At 41.9% G+C, this 25,199-nt stretch overlaps 1 long non-coding RNA gene across 1 annotated transcript; it reads right to left on the bottom strand.

The window, feature by feature from the left end:
* Nucleotides 1–3,046: 3,046 nt before the first annotated feature.
* LOC112986850 (uncharacterized) lies at nucleotides 3,047–14,095 on the bottom strand. Its single transcript, XR_003260130.2, has 4 exons — nucleotides 13,839–14,095; nucleotides 13,606–13,740; nucleotides 6,694–6,905; nucleotides 3,047–3,419 (listed from the first exon to the last, which is right to left on the bottom strand). It is a non-coding gene; the product is annotated as an uncharacterized LOC112986850 (long non-coding RNA).
* Nucleotides 14,096–25,199: the final 11,104 nt, after the last annotated feature.

Below are 25,199 nucleotides of genomic sequence, written 5' to 3'. Positions count from 1 at the left end.
TACACTATATCTGAATTTTGAAACTTCAAAATGAAAACAGTCTTTGTAACACACCTATATGGGTATATATAAACCACTACGACTGATCAAAGATACACCAGCAAAGAAATGTTGAGGTTGTAAGCATATTAAATAAGTTTTTTGCACCAGCCCAAATTTTCAGCCTCCCCCAGCCTTTGCTAGGCAGAAATTTAGGGTGAAGCTACAAAAAGGACATTACTGCTCACCACTTGTAGAGGTGGTCCTACACACACAAGCTAACGTAGCAAGGATTATCTGATGGGTACCCTCACCCTGTCCAAGCCCTGCGACACAAAGATTTCCACACATGAAGACTGTCTCCAAAGTTCTGCATTTTATGACAGTGTTGTGGTTGATTCAAGCTGTTTGATTTGCAGTAGCGACCAAGTTCCAGTGCAAAAGTACATGGAAAAAACACATTCTTTATCAACTACTGACTAGTCAGTGTAAGGATAAGCATGATTAAGCAAGTTCGCGAACATGAATAGATGAAGAATCAGATGTTCCTGGAAATGCAGCTTTCAGTGCGCAATCCTGCACAGAGATCTGCCAACTTGATTCTGGTTGAGAGACAATTAAATGATCAATCAGCAGCTCACCCACACAACCATTTACCTTCAAGAGAAAAGGGACAAAGCTTGCATGGGAAGAAGAGCCACCTATTCAATCAGGCAGTTGCAAAAGCTGGAAAGCTGGAGGATGACAAGTTCTGACGAGGAAGATACATGCTGAGGTTACCCGTGGTACCTCAGTGTGGTCTGAGAGAAGCTGTATCATTCAGGATGACTGGCACAACCTACGCCATTCTGTGCTTCGTACTGGAAAATGTCCACAAAAAGGTGTCAAATGAACACAAAAGTCATAATCTGCTAGCTGCACAAGCTTTTGCAACAGGATATAATCACCAGGTTTGCAATCCTCTTTGTTGCAAGTCCGCATCACACTCCCATCAATATGCAAATAGTAACACATCATACGTGGCCACGGTAATGAGACATGTCTCTGGGCAATCTAACTACATGATTGACTTCCTGATATTAGCAAGGGCACTTTAGCCAAATATATTACACAAGAATGGCTTTTTCTAGATGCAATTTAGCAGATCAAAAAACTCAATACATGGTCACTCCCACTTCTTGGATTGTTGAGTCATTAACAGGAAAATAGAGAATGATTCACCCTATATGCCTGAGATGCGTGCATTGCAATGGCTATGCTGTGTCTTGTAACCAGCTCTCATGACGCAAAGTAAAACTTTTGAGTACTTCCCAAAGAGTATTTCTCTATATTCTAATACCATAAAAGGCTAGAAAAGGCTGGGTATCTCATTATTGAAATGCCACAGTAGATGGCAAAGGATGACCCAGAAGCCTGAGACTCATATGGATCCATATGCATAGGCACTTTACAGCAGTATGCTATTGAGAAATGCAGATGTGGAAAGGAGAGATGTAGGAGGGTCTCCTTAGGTAAATTAACCACTTCTTGAAAGATATCCCTCCATTTCAAGCACATGTGATATCTATGAATAAAGAACTAATTTCTCTTGTACATCTTACATTGTCCCATTCATAGGATTATGAAAAGTGGCTCAACTTTACTCTCTAATGACACTTGACACTTCTCAACCACAAGTCTAAGTGAGAAATTGAGCTTGTAGGCAGGCAGAATGAGACATTACTGGTGATTCCCTTTGAGAAAGAAAAATGAATAATCATCAAACTCAGCGTTAATGTGGAACATCAAAAGATGCTTCATCAGAGGTCATAAATTCTATCTGCCTTCTCATTTCCAAAGCCAAATTAACAGACATGTTCTTTGAAGTACTAGTGTTTACCCAGGAGCCGTTAAATCACCGCTGGGTATTGGTAAAGATCTAATGACTAAGCTAAAGCATTTTACGCTTTATTTCTATCCACGCATGTTACACTGAACAGGTGCATCACCAAACATACTCTACTCTGCTAACGTCGAAATGCAGAAAATGGTGGGCTTGTAGCCCACCAAAGAATAGCCCACTCTGTAAAGCCTTCAGGCCACAAGACCACACGCCAGCAGCGACCACCTGCTGCACCAGCAGAGGGAACGTTTGACCTCCCACGTGTGTCACTTGTGTTTTTCCACTGATTGGTCTGCTTTTCATTAAATGGCATGTGAGCAACGTGAACTGACCCCCTTGCACCAAATTCCTAGAGTCCTCTCTTTAGGCCTTCTCTACACCTGTGTTCTCACAAAATAAGTAGAAAACAGTGATAATAAAAAAGAGGGAGAGAGACAGAGAGAGAGAGACAGAGAGAGAGTGTTTGTGGTGAAATATCCTTGCTCTCTTACTCCTGGGAACTAGCATTTACTCTTTCAGGTAGCCCTCTCTGCACATAGCAGTATTTGCTGACATACAGTGGGACTTTGCACTCTGGCTTTTTCTGCATTTTTCGCTTTCCTTTTGCTGATTATTAAATGTGTTCGTTTTTCCGATATTTGTCTCTGGTCTAGAAATAGCATAGAAATAATATTTCAGCTGAATGAGAACAAGCTGACTTCTGATGTTTTCCACAATAGATGGGTTGATGTGAATATGAAAGATGATGCACTTGATTTGCTTCATTTTTACCAACCTCCAGAGAGTTTAGGAGCTTCTTATCTACCTAGAAAAGATGTGTCTGTCTGATTTTTTTTCCTGTGTGACTGACACTTCATCATCCTATAAGATATAGTTATTTTAAAAACAAAAAGGTAGAATTCATAAGGGAATTTGATGATGGGCCAGATCCTATTAGTTTTGCTCATCCTACTGATCTATTTGTAGTCAAATTCCACTTTGAGCTTATGTTAAGATACATTGCACTGGCCCACTGTCATGAAAACAATGACACCTGGATTCAGTGCCCAGACAGTGAAAGAAAGATGTTTTTTTCCATCTGCTTATCAGTATTTACTGAATTGAAACTGTCAGATTCAGCCGTACATAGCCGGTCTAAAGTAGCACATATTTATTTACAAATGTAAGCTTATTTTGCGCACTTGCTAATACTTACTTTCACTCATTTTATTTCTGAAAGGAAAGAAGGAAAAAACAGCTCAAATATTACACCACGACAGAAAGATTTTTAGTTTTTTCAATCCTCATAGTAGGGAAATTATACACCAAATATTATTAACAAGACCGGTCCTCATTCACTGTTCTGTTGTGATAAGTCTGACCAGCGCAAAAAAAATTGTCGGATGGTGCAGAGCAATCAGGTCTCCTTCTTTTGCTCAGTAACAGCCAGTAATAGGCAGACAGTAATAGCCAGTAATTTGCTCGGACCCCAGCGAGCCACTGTGCCTCCTTATGCACGGGGCACTCCTTTACAGGAGAAGAACTCCAGTTGCCACCATTCCTCTCCTAGGTTCTCCACCTGCCAAAAAAGCAGAATGTCATTTACTTCCTGATACCTCTAGCTCATCTTCTGGTAGATATGGCCTTTCCCTGCATTTATCGGACACACAGAGCTCTGACTGACACAAAAATATGTAAGTACATAAAACAAATGGATGTTGAGCAAGAGTTTCTGCTTTTCTTCTCTAGTCATATAGGGATAAGGTGACATTCAATTACATTAAAAATTGGCAGCTTTGACTAAAGGAGGTCCTCTTTCACAAAATTAATGGATGGAAGCCATTGCCCCAGAATGTCATTGAAAAGAAGTGCTACTTCTTGACTTCAGTGAATCTACGGTGATCAGCACGTGCTCTGAATCTGGCCCTCTAAATGAAGTTGCCTCACTGGAATTTCCCAGGATCGACAGTCCATCAGATCCAAGAATGACTCTTTGAAGGGATTTTACAGCAAAAGAATTGGAAAATATGCCTCCTTTGACATGTCACTAAATGGTTTTTACATATGGCATCTGTACAGCAATTGCGAAGATTTAATTCACCAGCACAAACTAATGACATTTGCAGTTTTTCGCAGCCAGTAGAATACTGACAACTCTGCTAGAGCTAGTAGCTTCTTCACCAATGACTTAAGAATGTAAGATGATTAATACTCTTAGAAAACATTTATTAGTTATAAAATCTTAGGAAGTTATGTATTTTCATTTTCATCATACCCTGCATTTTTCCATTGACTTTGATGTTCATTCTAATCAGTCTTGGCACCTGCTTTGAGAAGCTCCTTGGCAAAATTAATAATAAAATAAACAAATACCTCCCATCAGCTGAACATTTTTCAGAGAAATACTGAGGAAAACTTATGATCCAGGGACCATAAGCAAGTACTCTTGGGTTCATTAGTTACTAGAAACCTTGTCATCATGTTATTTTACAGATATATTCAGGCACATATAATTGCATAATAAAAGTAGAACCTTAGGGTATTGGAATTCATCAGGGAACTGTCTGATTCAGCTACCCAAGACCTGGAGTGGTAGGAATTGTATGTGATTTACAGTTACACCATTATCTTTCTTTCCAAGTTCTATTTATACTAGAAGGAGGTGCCTCAAAGTCTGTTTGCATTTAGATAACGAATGGGAAAAATGCAGCAACAGGCGGAGCCAGTATCTGTCCAAATGCAGCGCAAGCACATCAGAGTTATTGACAGGAGTCCTTTTCCAGAGCATATAAATTCCAGAATATAATTTAATTTTGTAGTTCAAATAACATGAAAGCACTGTACAGCACAGGTTGATTAAGAGGACCAGATAATGTTGGATAACTGTCCTTGCTATTTCACATATAAAAATGTAGGCATAAGAACAGTTTTAGTAGGTGACACCAAGGTCCATCTAACCAAATGTCCTGTCTCCAACAGCTGCCTTAAGCAAGTGCCTAGGGAAGAGAAGATAAGCAATGGTTCAACTGTATACATGTACTATTTTAAATTAAAAGATCGGGTCCTAAATTTCTGTACTCCAGAGCACGTAGTGGAGTAGCTCGCTTTCTTCACCTCCAAAGGCTAAGGAGCATGCCGGTGTGACCTGTTGTGTGCAACATCTGGGCAGTCGTGGCACTACCCGTGGCTGACCTGCTCTCCAAGCCCTTCTGAGTGTGAGGGAGATCCGCAGCCGCTAAAGGGCAGACGCAAGGCACCCAGCCCCGCACTGGCAGGCACTGCGAGGAGGCACATATTCCTGTGGCAAGGGCCAGAGGGGTGGGCGGCAGAGCCGAGTACTTCCCAGGCACGTCCCTCCCGATGCCTCAGTAGAAGAGGCGCTCAGTCTGCGTGGCCACTTCCCCGCCGGCCCTAGTACCCATAGTACAAGCATGCATGAAGAGATCTGGCCACCAGGCAGCCCAAAACAAATATGGTCTTGGAAGCATTTAGAAGTTGAAATACATTTGTCCTAATGGCCAGTCATATCACCAGATCCTCAGAATACCAGCTTCTTCAATAGCCATGGTAATATCACACTTGGACGCTTATAGAAATCCTCGTGCTTATAAGAAGGGATAGCTGATTTAGTCAGCTTAATGTTATTTTATAAGATTCATATTTGCCCTTAGTGCTGATCCAGCCCAGTGCCTGAAGTGCTAAAATACCCAAACAAAACAAATGTTGCAGGCTGAATACACTTGGTCAAGATAAGCACCTGAAAGTTAGGATTTCCATCTGAATTAAAGCACTCTATCTTTCGAGGTTTGTATCTCACTATTTATAGCACAGCTCCATGGGGCCTGGTCTTGCAGGCCTTAATCATATGAATAGTCCCATTCTCTACCACTACTCACGAGAACAAGGACTGAAATAGCATCTTTCACTGTCTCCCTTACCATTAGCAACTGCTGGCGCTGAGGCTGCAAAGCAGATGCCATTATAACCCACAGCCCGATTCTGATCTCAGCTTGCAGTGGCAAATCATGGGTAAATCCACCGCAGTCCCTGCCGTTACAGCAGGAGTAAAACAGCTGTGAGCTAAGTGGGATCAGAATCAGATCATCTGCTTACAGTCTTACATGTTTCCAAAACATTCTCTGATGGGGCTGAAATTTTCCATGATTGATCTCTGGCCAAAGGCAACTCTTCTTTTTTTTTCTTTTTTCTTTTTTTTAAGTATAAGCAAAACCTCCATTTTTGAGAGCAGAGAAGATTTTGGAAAGAGGGCAGAGCAAAACTGTGAGGGACAACTCTATAAGCCACAGACTTATTATTTAAGCACTTACAATCCCATAGTAAAAAATTGGACATATTACTGTAAGATAGTTAATTGCTTTAAAAGGCTGGAAAAAACATTATTGGACAAAAATACTTTGGACCAAAAGGACAAAAATGTTTTCATCCTGCCTCTTACACAAACAAAACTCCCGCATTTATTTTTCTGCATTGTGCAAGGTTAGAAATCAGAAACTTATTGTTATACAGCTATTTACAGAATGAGAATGAATAAACCTGGTTATAAAAGAAATAAATCTTTCTCTGTGTAGTTTTCTGAGTGCAAGGAATTGCTTTACTTTGCAGAGCCTACACAGGGGCCTAATTCACAGGTCCTATACCCAGGAGAAAGAGCAAGCGCAAAGCTACTCCTAAGAACAGAGCCAAGAAGAGGGTCAGCTCATTTGCAACTGAACTGTTTATACAAATACATTTAAAATCACAGATCCATTTGTAGATGTTTATTGCTATTAAAAACAAGCACAAAATTATAAACGTGTCTTCTAGCGTTTGCTGAAGACTTCTGGATAAACTACCTCTTTACGAACGCGGAGCAGAAGATGGAGAGTCTGCTTTCGTTTCTCCAGGTTTTTGTTTCCAGCTCAGTAGTTTCTGCCTGAGTGCAGCCCAGATTCGCCGTGAGGTCACCAGCCATTCAAACTCCCTCCTGCTCCCTCGGACCAGCCAAGCCTCATTATATTTCTGTGCAAACATCCTCCCGAAATCGCAGCGCCACTGACAAACAGTTCTGCACAGCAGAAAACAACAGGGTAAATCACAGAGAGCTACAAGTTGCCACTTCATAGTTTTCAGTGAATCTATAAGGAAACATGTAATTGCATTAAGGCACGACATCTTTAAACATGACAAAAGCGAGCAGTGCTGGTCAGGTCTACGTGTTGTCCTAAGGAGGTGCTCTGGATCTATACAAGGGTCAATTTGATAAGACAGTCACACATTTAATGATTTTCCAGTGCACACAGTGAGGGCCCAGCCCTGGCTCAACAGCAGAATGACCTGTTCAGCGAAAAGGTTAGTCCACAATGGAAATCTATCACAGAGCGGGAAGAAAAGCCTCACTTCACAAGGCAAAGACAAAGCTGCTTGGAGGAGAGCTCTCATTTCGTACCAATGCGGTACGCATCTCTCCTGCTTTGCCAGTCACCTGCCCCCCCGCCTTTGGCTCTCTCCGCTCACACTTGCTGCTCACAGGAGCGCATTTCCCTTTCCTGCACTCGTGAGACAACTCACGGATTTTGTTAGCTGTTGATTGGTGTTTATGTGCAGGAGGTAGGCATCATGCTGCACTCATGTCCAGCATAAACCCGTGTACCACTGATACCAGGCTACAAGGATTATCATCTAGGAGGTACCCGTGAAACAGCCTTGAACCTGGCAAATTTGGGTTTAGTTACCTCATTAATCACAGACTGCTGGTGAAGTCTTGGGCAAATCGCTCACCAGCCCCAGAAGCCCGAGGAGTGGGACAGTGGCAGACATCTGTATCCCAAATCCCTGCCTAGCCTTCACCTAGGTCCTGCCTCACGGCAATCCCAGGCTGCACCTGTGCCTCACTCCCAGACCTGGCCTGGAGCTCACGTAACCTGTTCCTTGGCCTCCCTGACGGCCCAGTTAGATACATCCCACGAATGGGGGATGCCCTGAGCCCAAGCCTTGCTCCTCAGGGCATCCCCCACTCGCAGGATGTATCCAGCCGGAGGAGGAAGGCAGGCTGGTGCCTGCAGAGCTCGGTGGGGCTGGCCGGCCGCATGCGGGAAGCGGTGGCTGCCGGCTGGCGGGAGCGCAGGGAGAGCCGCCCAGCGCAGGGGAGATGGGGTGGTGGCTCCCGTGGCGTGGGTTGCTGCCGGCATCCCAAAACCATACCCAGCCCTTGCAGCTGGAGCAGGGATGGGCGGCCCCGAATTACATGACTAATTCCAAGCCAGGGCTTTGGTTTATGACTCTGGATTTCATCAAGATGCCTTCTCCTAGTCCAAAATTAAGCCTCTGCCTTCTGTGGGCAAGCTGGGGAGAGCATATTCTCTGCCACAGGGACTGAACACGTAGATCGGGTTAAATGCACTGAGGCACAAAAATAGTGTGGCAATGGGTGACCACGGAAGTACCATAGTTAGATATGGTTTGTTTAGTGCCAGAAGTATGCAAGCCACTTTGCCAGACAAGAATCTTCCTCCCAGAGAGGCTCCCAAGAGACTATCATCAGTTTTTTAAAGTATTCGCAATTTGCTGGCTGAAGCTTTCCACTGGAGTTGGTCTTGCCTAGGGGCTGTACACTTGCAGGGTTGGAAAACAGAGCACTGATGTCTTCTTGCCAAATTCAGCTTGTTCCTTGGATTGTTTCCTCTCTCCAATCGCTGTTTATCTTTACATGGGCCAGATTGGCCCGTTTCTTCCACTCTTTCACTAGTCTCTACAACAAATATATGATCTCTGAAATTCTTTCTTGGCTGACCATGATCCATTCATCAGGGAAAAAATTTATCCCTTTTTTGGGCAATTACTAAGCACTCCATGAATTTCCAAAGGCATTTCTAAGACCTCAGCCACCTTGGACTTCCAGATTTCACATCAGTAGTACCCTGTGCGTACCCAAGCTTTTCTCCTTCCAGCAAAGCACCTCCAACCCTTGGCCCACAGAAGAGCGGTACCTCTGGCTCTCGGAAAGGAGTGAGCTCTTGCCCACTCCCTCCATTTCGATAGGAGAGGAAAAAGGAGTTCTCCAAAACCTGCCCTCAACTGAGCTTCTAAGCAGGGATTTCACAAGCCAACTGTGTTGGTGATTTCCATTGTCTTTTTCATATTTGTTTTGATCCCATCTAAGCACCTCTATAGCTTCTAAACTCCCGAGCCCATTTGCTTAATGTTCTGTTATCATTGCTTACATTTCAGTATATACTTTACTCTGAACAGATAAGATAGATGAATAAAAGATTACCAGCCCTTTTGCAGAGAGACAAGTGAGGGAGGGCGAAGATTAGGGTATTCCTTCAAAGTCTGCAGCAGAGGCAGAAGCAGAACCTCAGTCTCCAAGTTCAATACCTTAATCACAATCTCATAATTTTCCATCTGAACCCATTCTGGTTTTTACTGATTCTGAAGGGCCAGAAGAATATGCTTTACCAGTATCTCTAGCTGCCTGGGGCAGCACAAGCAACATTTTTACACTGAAGTGAGGGAAAGTAACCAGCCACTAAAACACTGGGAGGCAGATTCAGCCCTTACATAAGTGAAAGCAACGCTTCTTTGCCAAGTCTGTCTTTGCCTCTGTATCCGTGGTGTTCATATTGCTGAAGTTCTGCTGGCCGGAGTGAAAAGGCTTTTGGTAGCCCAGAGAAACCATCAAAGGTGGGGGCCACGCATGCTTCCCCCGGTGGGGGGATTTTCACACAACCAGCTGTGTCAAGTTCCTAATTAAAAATAAAATCTCGAGTCTGAGGCAAAAAGCATTTGCCTGTACCCCTTAATTGGATGAGTTTGTGTTCGATTTCCCGATGGCTCCATAGTACATTTATCTACAGTCTTCCAACTTTTCTCCTATCCTAACAGTTGGATGCGCAAGTCTTTATGGAAGAAAAGTGCCATGGTTTTCTAAAGCTCTGATAACTACTGCCTGTGTAAGACAGTGCCCAGGGCAGTGATGTCCAGACAGCTGGCATTCATGCACAGATCCATGTCCTTGCCAGAGTCATCCCTTTCGGTGACAAGTGATACTTCATTCAAAACGGGGACATCAGCTCACAGGCGATGCAAACAACAAAGTTTGCTTGGGACTTCTCAACACACTGTCTTGAAATCCTTAAGACAGGTTGTATTATCCTGACCTGTGCTTCTCTGTGTGTAAATAAAATGACTAAGCCTACTTTTTATGATCTTCTTTTTCATTTAAAAATAAAAAATAGCTGAATCTATTTTAAGAGCCTTTATATAGACCCCTTTCTATTTTCCGCAGAGAGGCACAAATGTAGCAGAGGTAGAAATATGAAATGATAACCCACAATTACTTGGACTCTTCAAAGCAAACGGCAGAAAGAAATAGGATGCTGGGCCCTGGGATGCTGAGGCAACACAACCTCCCTGCTGTCCTTGAGCGAGAAGTTTTTTCCCCTCTCTCACTCGACCCTTTGCCAACACCAGCCAAATTTAAAGATACCGCAGATGGCAATGTGCTCCTCGGCTGCAGCTTGCAGGCAAAAGACTGCACCCTTCCGTGGTCATGCTTTCGGTGGCCAGTGCAGTATCTCAACTGAGGCTCTACAGATCTTTGGAAAATCAGGCAGAGTTGCTGCCTGCAGGAGGAAGGGTCCTATGCCCCCTTTCCTTGCTAAGGAACGTGCACTGTGGAGAATTGTATAAAAGGCCACCATTTTATACAAAAAATCCAGTAACGCTTTCAAGAAATGGCCTAATCACATTCAGTTCCTTCAGTGCTTGCTGGAATAATCATGATGAACTCTGACAGTGTTAATGGGGGTGCTATAAGTATCTATGTAGGACTGCCTCTGTAATTCAGCATTAATTAGCTGAATCATTATTTTAGAGTGTTACTGAATTATCTTATAATTACCACCTAACTTGGTGCTTGTAAATGAGGCAACAGAAGGAAATGGCAATTCTTTTAAATGTACTTAAAGTTAAGAAGGCATAATAAACACTCCATTCTGTCCTTCTAGAAGGTTTTTTTTTTTTATCTTCTGTAAGATGTAAGACTAGTACAACTGCTGTAATCTAGGCTTTGTAGATTTATTACATTCATTATAACAAATGGAAATGAATATTATTCAGGTTTATTACCCTATGGTATATCTTTATGAGCACACAGGAAACCACGTTGCTTCTTTATCCACTGCCTCTGAAGAGAATGAAAAATCCTGCACTGGAAAACAGAGTATTGTGATAAAAAAAGATCATCTGATTCTCCTAATATAACTGTTTTGCTAATAACTTATCTGCTGTGGTTCCCAACACAATCAGACCTAATTGTTGCTCACTGAGAAGCCTCATTACTGCGTGAATGGGAAGGTAGTTAGGAAATTCCACATCCATTTGGTTGTCACTGATTCTGCTCTGAAAGCGCTAGTTCGGCGGTACAAAGTCTATTGTACCATACCCTCCTGCCTGAAATGTGCCGAAGCAGCGGGAAAGAAAGGGAATGTGCCTGTAGTGGGACAGATCAGGAGAGCTTGTAGCACCTGGCTGGTTCAGTCTCACGCCCCTTGAACTGGGTTTGAACGTCGTGGACAAGACACTTGGCCCAGATCGTCCTGTGTTCCTCAGAGGCGAGTGAGTACAACTTTTTGCACGATTTTCTGGCAGCATGCACACGTGTTTATGAAACCATAAAGAAGTGTGTTAAGTGAATCTCTCCTTATTCGCAGAGTTTTACTGGAAGGTACTTTTCGTACCTTCCCCGCTTAGACAAAAGGAGAATGTCCAGGTCAACAAATCCGAGGTCTGTTGGACCAAAGGGGAGTCAATGTTGTGCAACCAGTTGTACTAGCAACCAGACATTTCTTGCATGCTTTAGTTTCTCAGGGTGTATTTAGAGATTTGCAGCAGGCAGTTACAGTCTGCATTCTCTTGCTTTTACCACATATTCCTCATACAGGAGTCACCAACATACCTATGGCCTCCATTTTATTAGTATTTTGCAGGGAGAGCTGAGGGTACTTTAGTACTTGAATTTTTTAGCAGCTAAGTGATTCTAAATAGGAAGCAAAAATCGCTATGTGTATATGAAAAACAGACACTTGAAAAATGTCATGAACACGTTTTCAGCCTGACTATTCTCAAATACGTTTCTTCCTTTACAGTAAATATTATATGCAGTGTGAAGTAATGAAATAGTTTATTGTGGATGATTGGTTATAGGATGTTACTGATGCACCTAAGGTATGAAACACTAAATCATACCTTACATTTATATCTATGAAAAGAGATTATTTTCATATCCTGGTATGTTTATTGCTTTGAGACTAAGCCTGTTATTTATTAGGGTTCACTTTGTAGTTCTTAGAAATGACAGAATATTACTGTTGTGGTTGCTCGTCTCAGTAGAATCATGATGGCATTCACTCTTCATACCCTGCGGTTTAAATCATGCGAAGGATTCATACTGCAGTTAAACAATTTGGTGGCAAATAAGCACAACTTACTTGTGTTATGGTTTAACAGGTGACAGGAGAGTGTTTTTCTTTACTTGAGTTTCTCTGAGTTTCTCTCTTAGCCAAGGTCAGTCGTTACAAATATATGCCATAACTTGTCTTGAAAAGCAACTTTTTAAATAGAGAGTACTGGTCCCTTATTAGGAAATATAACCCTACTTAAAAGTACAAGAGAAAACATTTGGAAGTCTATATGATGAAAATATGAACCATAGAAAAATTTTGGTTAGAAGGGACCCTGGGAGTTCATCCAGCCCAACCTCCTTCTCAAAGCAGGACGAACTTTACAGTTTGACCCGGCACCTCAGGGTCTCAGGTAAGCAAACTTTGGGTTACTTTCCAGAGCTCCAGATATAAAATCCAGCTCTTCATTCAGCTTATTTTCAGAAGAGCCCCAGCTTGGGTGTGTTTAGATTTGCGATTCTTGCCCAAAGCGTCAGCATCGGCACAGCCAGTCGCTTCCCACATTCGTAAGGCTGCCTGCCGCTTTAAGGATCCCACTTCCAATTGTTCATGACATTTCCAAACGCAAAGAAAAGGTTTCAATACTGAATGATTTCTTTACTTTGGATGCGTTTTTTTGTTGTTGTTGTTTTAAAATATTAATATCAGCCAAATTAGCTCCGATGTTTCTAAGAAGCAGGCGCAGGAACAAGCTCTTCACTAAAAAACCTAGTGCTCTAGCACAGCTTTGGAGCAAGGACAAGAAGTTGTGTCAGAGAATAGCTTCTCTGTGCAGTTTCTGTGCAAGTCCACCCACATCTGGTCAAAGGATGAGCCTTATAAAAATTGTAATTGAATGCGCTCAGGGCAGACTCGCTAGCTTTTAACAGATACCGCCTGTGAGGACGTCAGCCCCATGGAGCGTGTTTGAACCCCTCTCCACTTTTTAGGTGAAAAACAATCTTTCCTTACGACGCTCACAGCCAGGCTACAAACGCAGGCCTGAAGGCGCCGTGCCTGCCTGAGCTGCTCATGGCTACGTGCGTTTTGGGGGTTTGGGGTGACACTGCTAACAACACTCTAAAGTGGCAGCCTAAAACCTGGAGAGACGTAGGTCCAAGGTTTCCGCTATTTTTGGTGTCCATTTTGAGCCACTTTTTTTTTCTCTCTCTCAGAGTACTTACATAACATGTCATGTATTCAGAGTTCATTACAGATGTAGTTGCTCATATGTCTACAAACCAGAAGCCATGGTCAAGTATCCATAAAATGAGGAACACCAAATTAAAGCTAACCTGTTAAAAAACTGGTTTAAATAATTACCTGGCGTCCTATCGGGGCGACTCTGGCAGAGACAGGATAAGAACCAAGTGCTTTGGTGCGATGCTCAGCTGAGACTCTCTGCTACCTGGGACCATCCACTACGCGTGCACTTGGAGCTGGGCATCCGAGAAAAATCTATCCCAGTTTAAAAGAGGAAATTTGTCAACATTGAGGAGTAAGTTACAAAAAGGATAAAACGGCGGGGCACGCTATTAAAACCTTGCTGAGCATACTTAGTTTCCTTAGTTGCTACAGCGCCTTATCCTTTGGGCAAAGGGGCCTGGACAGCTTCCCCCAGGAGCGGCCTTCCCCGGGGAGGTCTCGGTCAGCTCCGTCTTCCCTGCTCCCACCAGCGAAGGCACGGAGCCGTCCAGCGCAGCTCTCCCGGGAGACGTTTTCTCTCTAGCCCACAATTAAATGACTTCTCCTTTCCTCGCTCTTCCTGTTTATGTGTTCCTCGCTCCCCGTGATTGGGCTCAGCGACCGGAGCGTCACATATTGCTGCACGGGATTGCCCTTTCCTCTCCCCCCTCCGCCCCCTTAAAGTTACTTTCTTAACATTTCTCCTGTGTATCTTAATTAGCACATTGCCAGCTTTAGGCTTCAGGTCACTTTCTACGGCTTAAAACCTCCTTAAATGCAGCTTTGCTCGTTACGGAGCCAGAAAACATTCACTGCTGAAAGTTCTTTTGGAGGTTTATTCTGTTAAACTTGATGAGATTTTCAGTGCCCTGCTGCGTTAAATCTCCACACTCATAGACAAACGCAACAAGAGATTTAAAAACGAAATAGCTCAGACTACACAGCCAGCCGGCCTCTCAATTTGTTAGATTAGGGAAACCGCCTTGCACCTGCCCAGATTGCGGCATCGGGAGGTTAACTCCAGTTTTGAGGCTTTAGCTCGAATGCAAATAAAATATGTTTACTCAGTTAGGCTTGAACACGTGCAGCCTCAGTTGCCTGATAGCCTGCATAGTACCATGACGTTTCTAATTGTGTTGATTCTTACTGTTGGGTTAAATCTTAATACTCTGACTTTGGCGGGGGGGGAGAGGGGTTTCTGTGTCAGCGTGAAAAAAGCAGATACGAAAGCACAATACGTTGTGGGTTTTCTTAGGTGCATCCTGAACTCAGCTAAAATGATTTTATTTATTGCTAGGTTTCTTTTTAAGGTCTGGTCTCAGGAAACATTTTACGTTGATTTCACACTCTTTCAGGCATGAAACTATTTGCCTGGGAGCTGGTGCCAAGACTACAAAATCCATAATATCTGGCTGTCGTTTTGTTGGGATTTACTGACAGCAGCCATCGCCAGTCCCAGCAGCCCGCTTTTGCAGACCACAGGTAAGGTCAGCTCTTTGCAGCCCAGCGGAAGCTGGGCTCACAAATCAGGCCATGCCCCGTATTCACCATACCCACACAGCAAAACTCAGATGAGAGCTCCTTTAAAAAAAAGTTTGCCTGACAGCTCGCAGATCTGTATACGTCATTTCTTGGCATATATCTGTCAAATTATTTGGCAGTTCCCTCCATACAAATCGCAACAGTTTAGCTGCTACAATTTCCAGATCAAAGCTGTCAATCACTAGGCAATTCCCACAGGGACATGCAAAAGGACCTAATTGGGATATTATTTGAAGCTGCAAAAATCTAGAAGATGTGACAAACTAGAAAAGCAAGATTTCCCCAATGATGTGGACTGAAGTTCAATACAATACATTTATTTCTTTGCACAGTTTAAGACAGGGAGCTATCATACCCACTAGATCTGGAGGCAAAATCTAGAATGTGAACTGCAGTTCCTCTATTTCCTTGGCATTCCCTCCTTTCCCAATTAAATACGCTTTTCTTTTCTTTTCCATTATTCTGAGGAGGCAGTAAACCTCATTCTAAATGAGCATTTACATGAAAATCAGAGCTCTCCAAGGCATCCACTGAAACTCCTGTAATACAATATTTGCTTTAATTTGATTTTCTTTCTTGCCTGTGGGAGAGTTTCAATCACATTTGGTATGATTTATAATTGTACTCCCCCTCCTCCTGCGTAGGTCATTCCCATTCCTAAAACTGCATTGTTTGACTAATAAGAATTCTTCTTAAGGTAAACAGCTCAGTAATCAATATTGTCCGCAGATGATAATAAGCACAGTCCAATTTTTATTAGGGTCTCTCAAATGTCAGAAAGCTCACTTTAATCTCCAAGAAATATAATCTGTTTATATCACTCGCGGCCTCTTGGTTGTCTCCTTCATAAAGACTGTTTTCTTGGGCTCACTGAATAATTTCTTCTGCCTTATCTTATGAAGAATCCAGCTTCATCATACATATTTCAAGCAGTCTTTACCTTCTGTAACTCAAGTGAATCAGAGAATCATATTTTGTGATTCTCATTCATTTATCTCATTGGTTCAAAATTCAAAATAGCATACAAAGGATACAAGCATCTTCTTAAAAATATTTAATTCTGCTTTCATGATATCTATCTTGCTTTGCTTTACTAAAATAATCTGCCATGTGCTATTGAAACTCTCTCTCAAAGAAACAAATACATATTTTTAAGAGGGTATATTGAATAAAAAAAAGTATTGCTCAAAGAGTTAATAAAATAGTATTTAGTATTATATTTATACAGATATAGTAAGCCACTATCAAACACAGAATGATGTGCAACAAAATAAAAGCTAAAGTCAATAACAGAAGAGTAAAATGAAATAACAGAATATGTATTATTTATATTGTTGATCTATGCCATGACATGCCAAAGTTCTACCATGCCTGACTCCATATTCAGCCCAACATAAAATGTTATGTCTACCTAAAATGTACTCTTCACTAAACTTCAGAATGTAATAAATACTGTGGGTCTGATTTTCTGTCCCCATACTTATCTCCATGGATTTAATTGCATATCCGCACGATATTAGATAAGCATATTATGAATTCATACATACATACTATAAAATAAGCATCTAGGCACATATGTATGTGTAACTTTGGCTTAGCTATATATATGTAGCTGTGTGCTTGTTGACCAGCCGTATAACTGTGATACGAAAATTAGAGCCCCTGTCTTTCAGTCAATATATATCCCTAAGATCTTCTATTTTGAATTTGGTGAGATTCCTCTTTCTGGTAATATGATGCTCTTAACAAATCAGCATTTGTTTCCTTAACCAACTGCTTTCTCCTATTTACCTGTCTCAGCTTCAAGACTAACAACCGTGGCGGGGGTTACTGCGGAGGATTATTGCACAGTTCTTCGGCTTCTTTTGAGAAACTGTGGGCTCTGTTTCAGAAACAGTGCGCATTACCCAACCTCAGGTCAGCTATTCCATCCGTATTACTTGCTGGCTTGCAAACATTCCCTTCCCTGCAATGTCAATGACACAAGTCTTCCCAACTTTTCTTCTCATATAACTGCTCTTAACAGAGTATCTTTACAAGAAAGATAACAAACTTCGTAGGTCTGCACTGCATGATGAAGTGCAGCGCAGAGACAGCTAACCTATCTCTAGAAACTAGGTGAGAGACCAAAAGTATGGTACCTCCTGAGTTAATACACCCTGTAAAATATATTAATATGCACTTCTATGACGTATGCACTCTAACTTGTTTTACTTGCTTTTATGGTGGCCACAGTGCAGCTGCATACAAAGAGTGTATTTGCTCATGCCTCCAAGTACCATTTGAGCAGTTTGAGCTGACCGTGTTGTTAAAAACAAAGTAAAAAACACCAACGAAGCCTGCCAAGCATGGGACAGGGCAAGCTTTGCTGCCTCTCAGGCTTGAGAAGCTCACGTCTGGGGACATTTCCAAAGATGACACATGCACATCATCGTTCTAAGAATTTCCTAACCAAAAGTCCCCTGCCCCGGCAACAAAATCCTGCCAGTTTCCGGAAAATGGCAGTTGGCAACCTGAAAGGCTAAGCAAAACTGATGCATGCCAAGCCAGAGCCAGTCTTACCGTACAGTATTTGGTGCAAGGCTGATGCCAGGGTAACTCTTTTCTTGGGGCAACGGCTCTTGGCTGGCTCTCTAGCTGACATGACTTACCAGTTTTGCTACAGAGCAACAAATCACTTGTTGGTCTCTGCAGGTAAACAGTGAGAGATCCTGAAATACATCATCCCAAAATCAAAGCTGAGTACCAGCAATACCACTATCCATATGTCGCTCACAGAAATGAATGTTCACAGAAGATGGTGCCAACTGATTTACACTGGTATTGAGGGGAAAACCTAGAGAAACGGCATCTTCTAATACTCTGGACCCATTTGTCAGGTCACTAATGCAGCCCAAAGCTTAACCCACTGGAGCAGTGGGATTTAGCTAACACTGTTAAAACTTCCAGTCTAACTGAAACCCTATCAGTCTGCTCAGTTTCACGCTCCCCAAAAGTTCCTTCATATTTTTTCTGCCATCCTCATAAAGCAAAGCTTCTTGTTTCCACATGTGTCCCACTGCCCTGAAAGGCACCCTAATTGGACCGACGCACAAATTTAAGTGTTTGTGGCTATGGGTTGTTGCCATACAGTAACTTTCATGGTGTCTTTGATTGCTTTATCAATGCCTTTGTAATATTAAGCTTTTCCTGTGCTGAGCGACACCTTTAACATCGTCCTTTGCAATACATAGGCATTAACTTTGGGACAAATCTTGTATTTTTTCTTACGGCAAACCCTTCATCTCTGAAAAGAAGATCTCCATTCACCTGAACCAGGCTATGTCAAAATATTATTGACTTTAAATCCAACAAGTAAAAATAGCAGGGATGCACAGCAATAACAGGAATCAGATTTAACATTACATTCTAGCGAGCCCTGAAGCAACGTAATTACGTGGCCGTTGCTGCATCAAGCAAGGAATAACCACTGAGCACACTGGAAGGCACATGCTGTCATTTACAGATGATCTTCGGATAGGGTTTGTAACACGTGAGCCTGCAGCCTCCCTCTTCCTTTTAGGTATTACTGAGGTGCAGGGAGCTGGGGAAGAAGCAGAGGCAGAGGATGGGGGAGACCCATTTTTCTGGTTTTGACAGACTGTTTTATCTGTCACCCCTCACTAAGGCTTCCTTGAACGGTTCTCCCTACTGGTCCATAACAGGAGTGGAGTGTCATGTCTTACTCATTACCAGGGCTACTGCAACATAATTTGGGGAACCTCAGATCTTGGCTATGAAGGGACCTGACAAGAAATGCCTTCCTCACTTAATATGTATCATATAACATCACCTTTCCACCTGAAGATTGATACACCCTTGCCAGGCCTTTCCAGACTTCACGGAAATAGTTTCGGAGTCGTGAATGATAGTCCCGCTATGACAGTCCCTATAATGTGACATGTGGAAACTACTGCCAGTCTCTGTTCACCGAACCGTACTCCGGAAGCCGAGGACGCTAACTGAGCTAATGGGAAATTATCAAAGGAGTGCTGCACATGAGACACAGTTCTGCCGTCCCCTTTCTCCAGCCGCGCTTCTCTCCCAGTTTAGTCTCTGCTTGTCTCAACTGGAAGTCTGGATCTGACTCTCCGTCTTCCTGGGGAAATGGCCCTGGCTCACAGCCTGAGGAAATCTCCCCAGCCCAGGACTTAGACATCTGTCTTCCCACCAACTCCCTAACCGCGGCCGGTGAAGGGGCCTCGCGCGGGTACCAGCTCGCGGCCGCGGACACCTCTCCGCTCTCCTGAGCAGGATGCTCAGTCCCATATCAACTTCCCTCCGGCAACACAGTATCTTTTTATTCACTGAATAAACAGCAGCCTCTTTCAGTTTATTTCCCTGTAAAAACTGACAGATACAGATACTCTGCTCCTGAAGAAGTGATCCATGTCCCACATTTCACTGCTCAAATATCCCAAAGATTTGTAGCACTTCCAAAAGTAGCTACCCACCTCAGTCAACAGGTAGTACTACTATATCCTTGAGGGAGATCAGAATGGAAAGAGAAAACGACAGGGTTTCATTGGCATGCTTCAGGTTTTCCACATGGCTGAGATGGATGGACTCCAACTGCACCTCACTGGCATTAATCAGGAGATACCACTTTCTGTCATTCCTGGATCCATTTCCTTCACCATTTTGCCATTTCCAGCATAAACTGTATTCACCTTATATTTCCATTACTGGTTTGAAAATCATGCTGCCAAATTGCATGTATGCTGTAAAGGTCATAGATACCCATTACTTTACGTCATATCTGCTTTTTCTTCTTAATTACCCACATACTTTTTGCATTTGATATACATGCTTCCTAGGTTATAGATAACATCAAATTATTTTTCGTTGTCCATCTAAAGGAAATGCCTTCTTCATATTGTTCTGCATATCTGAAGCTTTCATATCAATCTGAATTACTTGGAATCCCTCCCTCTCACTCTTCAGTTTACAGATATCGAACTAGATTGGCCAATTTTGAACTCACTATCATTTTTTAAATGTTAAAGAGAGGTGACAAAAACTCCTCATTTTTTTCTCCCATCCCCTTTTTAGTTTCCAAGTGTCAGGTCGTCCTTAGAAGATTTTTTTTCCTGTAATTGAACTGTGATAATTCTTTCTATAATGAGGCAATTACCTGCTCTCTTCTGGTTTCACCTTAGCAAGCTCTGTGAGTCACAGACCTTTACATCTACTGCATATACACCTACTGACTATCAACAAGGAGTGACAGTCCCTGGTACTCATTTGCTCTCCACACTGGGTTTACAAGGAAGCACCATCTTAGAACTAGTTACCTTCAGTATAAGCTTTGAAATAAAAGTGCACACATGGAATACATGCATTTATTTGTTCATTTATGACTCTCAGCAAAGAAGGTCTAATTCTTTCTCTCCCAATGGTCTAAGTCATGTGTCACTATTGTTATAATGATATAAAAGGAGTATAAACATTGCAAGTTCATCAAGCTCAATATCTCCAATTCCTTAAATAAGCCTATACTTCCTTTTTGTTATATGTATATATTATTCTTACTCTTAGAGTAATGCTAAGGGCTTGAAAAGCAAAGCTCATCTGCAGGACTACAGTCTTGGTGGTAGGTGTCTTTTGCCTACAACAGAATTGAAGAATCCAGATTAAGAAGATCTATACCTCACCTCACACTTAGGAGTAGTATTAATTAGTCTTCTGTGTAGCTGTCAAACATAAAATATTTCTGATAGGTTCAGTTTTTTATTTTTAAGTCACGTATACAGAGCACAGTTGAAACAAGGTGGAAGAACAATACTGTCTGCTAAACCCTCTCTCATTCACTGCCCTGGATCAATTCAGACTCTCAGTTAAACCAGATTTCCTTTGATCTTGGTTGATCATCCTTCAGAAATCTTGAGAGGGATACATAATTTCTACTTTGTGACTGTCTGGCCAGAGCTGAGAATGGAATGTGAAACAAATAAAGAAAGAAAAACATTTTAAATTACTTTCATTTGGCCATGTTCCTGCCTCTTTTGTGTTTGCTGTCTATGTATATATGAAGGAATGATTTTTGTTGTTGGAATTACTCATGAAAAGTAGAGTTCAAAGTGGCGAACACAAGAACAGCATGCACAGAAGCCAAAATGTAAATGTGCATGTACAAGAATTCATGCCAGAAATTCTTGCACATTCATGGAATGTGGCTCTTCTGACCAGGCTCGAGTAGGCAAGGTAACCTGAATCTTTAGTGGTTGCTGCTAATCCATATAATAAAAAAACCCAACACTATGGGGTTTTTTAAAATTCATTTGAATAATAAATACATTCAAACAAACCATGGCATGTTTGCCTTCCCCAGACAACAACCAAATGTGTTTTAACTATACGTCGCTCATGCTCACACAGCAACCTTGTGAAGGAGACTGGCGAAAAGGAAATCTGGTCTCGTGGTTCGAAGCAGTGAAATGGGATTTGGGAAGCCTGGGTTCAACACCCAACTTTGTCACAGACTTCTTGGGTGACCTTGGGTAAATCCTTCAAGCTCTCTGTTCCTCCGCTTCCCGTTGATAAAACAGGGATAACGCTCCCCTTCTTTCCAGAGCTCTGAGGAAAAACACCTGTGTGCTGCTCGCACACTGCAGTAGCCAGGAGTGTATAAGCATTGATACACTGACAGCACCTTTTTTTGAAACCACGTTTAGCAAGTGTCATTTACACTGGTGTGAAAGATAATAAACTGTAGCCACACAACTGAGGTGGTACGGATATCTACTCTCAGGTGTGAACCACTCTGCCTATTTGCACGTTTGGGACTGTTAGAGACAAACCTATCAAATGCATCAAATTTCTATCATGCTGAAGCCTCCTCATCGCTTGTGGGCTAAGCACTGGAGGGCATAGTGGGAAAATTTTGGAGAAAATTACCTTCAGTCACTAGACACTTAGTTCAGGCCAGATAAATTCTGGTATGACCTTCATCTTCACAGCCAGGACATGACCTTCTTAGAACACCAGACTGCGGTACCTGGCAGCAAATAGATTCCTTCCCTAACCAAATCTCTCTTCAGACTCTTCACTGCACACTTTGGGGAGATCCCATCAGAAATTTCTCTTTTCCAGGAAATAAAGATTTTTAAAAATTGAGAAAACAAAGGTCTTGGAAGTCTCAAAACTAATGTGATCATGCAGCCTAATAACAATGATCTCCTACTGAATAATATCTGAGAGCATGTAATGTCAGGATTATGGAAGAATCTGTAAAATTACATAAGAATTATCCTTTTGCCATAAGAGATTTAAAGCTGCACCTTCATTTAATCAAAAAGGTAACTTCCCCTTTACAGCAAGTCTCAAATTTTACTTATGACCTTGATGTCTTGGCAATCTTGGTACTAACTTGTTCCACACTATGTATTTCTACTAGAACTTTGGATAATCATCAAAATTAACTAGCCTATAGAGTGATTAAATAATTTCCTCCAATTTGCATTTGATATGTTTATTAAGTGCTGGAGGGTGTTCTTTGCTCTCTGATTTTTACTGCTTTTAAGCACTATGTCTGATTTTTGGCATAGGTGCAGTAGTATTATGGTTACTAGAAAATTTTAACCAGATTATAGTATGAGTTAGCAATTGATAATGTAAAAATGCCAGTGGATAGTAGCTAAATATGAAGATACAGCGAGCCGCCACTATCTTCTATTGTTTGGAATTCGTTAATATTGAGTTAAGTCTTCGTTCTATGGTGATGACAATTTTTTAATGTTCTGCTTTTTACAGGTTACATTTTCTTTCAAGCAATAGTGCAAGTAGTAAACAAGCTAGAAGCTGAATATAAACCAGGTAAATAGATAGAGCAGTATTAAAGCTACAAAAACTACTGAGTATTGCCTATGTGTTATTACTTGTGCTTCATTCACCCTGCCGTTGTCAACAAGACCTATCATTCAAAACATATAATTCTTTGCAAGAAGTTACCATTTTGAACTAGATGAAACTACCGGTACTAATCATCAATAAAAATTGTGATTTGAAATGTACTGGAAATCTGTGTTTTCAAATGCATGTCTTGGCCCTTCACACGAGCAATTGGTTGCTAATGCCAATATGCATTAGAAATGCAATTGCACTATACTTAGATGTGGTTCAACCACAGTTATAACATGGACCATTAAGGAGCATTAAAAAAGAAGGGAAAAAAAAGAAGAAAGAAAAGAAAGAATCTAGGCTAAAAGGGACCATGTCCTGTTGCTTGGCTAAAATATTTATCTATAATTAGATAACAAAATTGTTCAAACTAAGACTAAATCAGATTAAATATTAATGTCTAGCAGGACATAAACATGCCATATAGAAAACATGTTTACTTACATTTTTCCAGGGCTTGTAAAGAATTCTAAAGACTTTCACCATAGCTCAGGAAATCAGGTTTTTAATGAAAATAAACAGTGCATTAGGGAAGATTGTAGACTCCTCACTCTGAAGCCTTGCACCTGTTGAACGGGGAAAGTAAATGCTAATCTATCATGCCCAATGTTTTTTCAGGTTAGCAACGGTCTTCTGAAAAGTGACTACCAATCCACTTTAAATCTCAAATATTCAAAAACACGTGAGCTAAATGGCATAAAAATCAACCTGTGGTGAATAATAACGGTTAAAGGAATAATATATTTGAACATGTGATTACATGCTTTCCTATGCTCGAGCCAGAGCGAAGTGGGAAATGCCCAGCTGCCTTAGTTGGAACCGACTCAAAACTTCATCCGCTTTGGTTCAGTTCTCAAAATAGGGCACATGACCTCTAAGTAAGACAGTACAGTAGGCTGTTTTTATACGACATCGCCCCTCCTGCAGCCCCTAATACAAAGTCACTCATTGCAGTGAGCATGGGAGGAGGTAAAATCTGACACTTGCAGGGTTGCAGCGTTATCTTGTTTTGTAATGCATTATCCATAGCAAATTTACCACTATCTTTAGGAACAGGGATGACATCTGCTACAGAGTGGCTTACACTTGTCTGTCTGCTGCTTTCAGTGTCATGTGTCTGACATGAGTTAACCTCTCCTATAAAATCTAATGCAAGGGAAGAGAATGCCTCATCCGAGGTGTCCCCACTACTCCTCTTGACCTACTTGGAAAACTACGGCTAAACACTTTGTGGTTTCCCCTGCCGTCACGCAGCTGCACAAGGCAGTAGCACGGCCCCACTGAACAGAACTGGAAATGCGTTGTGTACGTTTGTGTGCGTTTGGACGGCAGTCTTTCCAAACCTAGCAAATGCTACTTATCATCTTATCAAGTCCGCGACAGGTCTTTTTTGTGGCATCAGCATAACCACAAAAGATAGCCTTTTCTCTTCGCAGATGGACATCCAAATAGGGTTTTACAACCTGACAATTATGTAGTTTGATTTTTAAATAAAAGAGATAATCCCCCTTTCCCGTTCAAGATGAGATCGTAGTTGTTAGTGACAGCTGTTAAAATGCTGCTAAAAATAGATCTAGTGTCAACCACTAAAAAGCTAAGTGCTCCTGTGAACCACAAGCAGAAAACAAATGAGGTTTCTCCTGAATTTGTGGAGAATCTGTGAGCATCTTGCATGTGCTGGGAAGGGCGCTTTATTCCTCCAGCAGCCATCTCAATGTGTAACGTCATGGGAAAAAAAATCAAACATTTGGTATTAAGATAGGAGATAGATGCATTATCTCAAATTATTTTTTCTTCCTCCGGAGGATGTAATGCTAAAGCTGAGACTGCCTCCAGTCATCTCAGATGCCTCTTTTCATTTACACCTTTGCCCCGGGAAATAAAAATAGCAGGAAGGGTAAGACAAAAGAAATGCAGCCAATCAGCCAAACACAGCATTATTATAAATTAACGCAAAATACTTGTGTTCAGCACGGCAGTTATTGGCAGGACAGCCAACGCGCTTGGGTGCTTCCCGCACTGTTGCGGCTTGCTGGGCTACTCGCAGAGTTACTGGGAACTTTCCTCTGCTTTGGTGGTTCAGCTCCTCACCCATCCATTGTAGCCGGCAGGTTATAAATTATCCGCATTGCAAACCAGGTGTATGACACAAAATGAGGAAAAAGAGAATAGAACTGTTCACATCCCAAGTTATAACGCATCTCAGTAGGTTCCTCCTTTTTAGCTACATTAGGGCTAAAAATAGAGCCCTA

The sequence above is a fragment of the Dromaius novaehollandiae genome, chromosome 4, assembly GCF_036370855.1.
Source record: "Dromaius novaehollandiae isolate bDroNov1 chromosome 4, bDroNov1.hap1, whole genome shotgun sequence".
NCBI classification, from domain to species: Eukaryota; Metazoa; Chordata; class Aves; order Casuariiformes; family Dromaiidae; genus Dromaius; species Dromaius novaehollandiae.
This window is presented reverse-complemented; position numbering and strand designations above follow the sequence as displayed.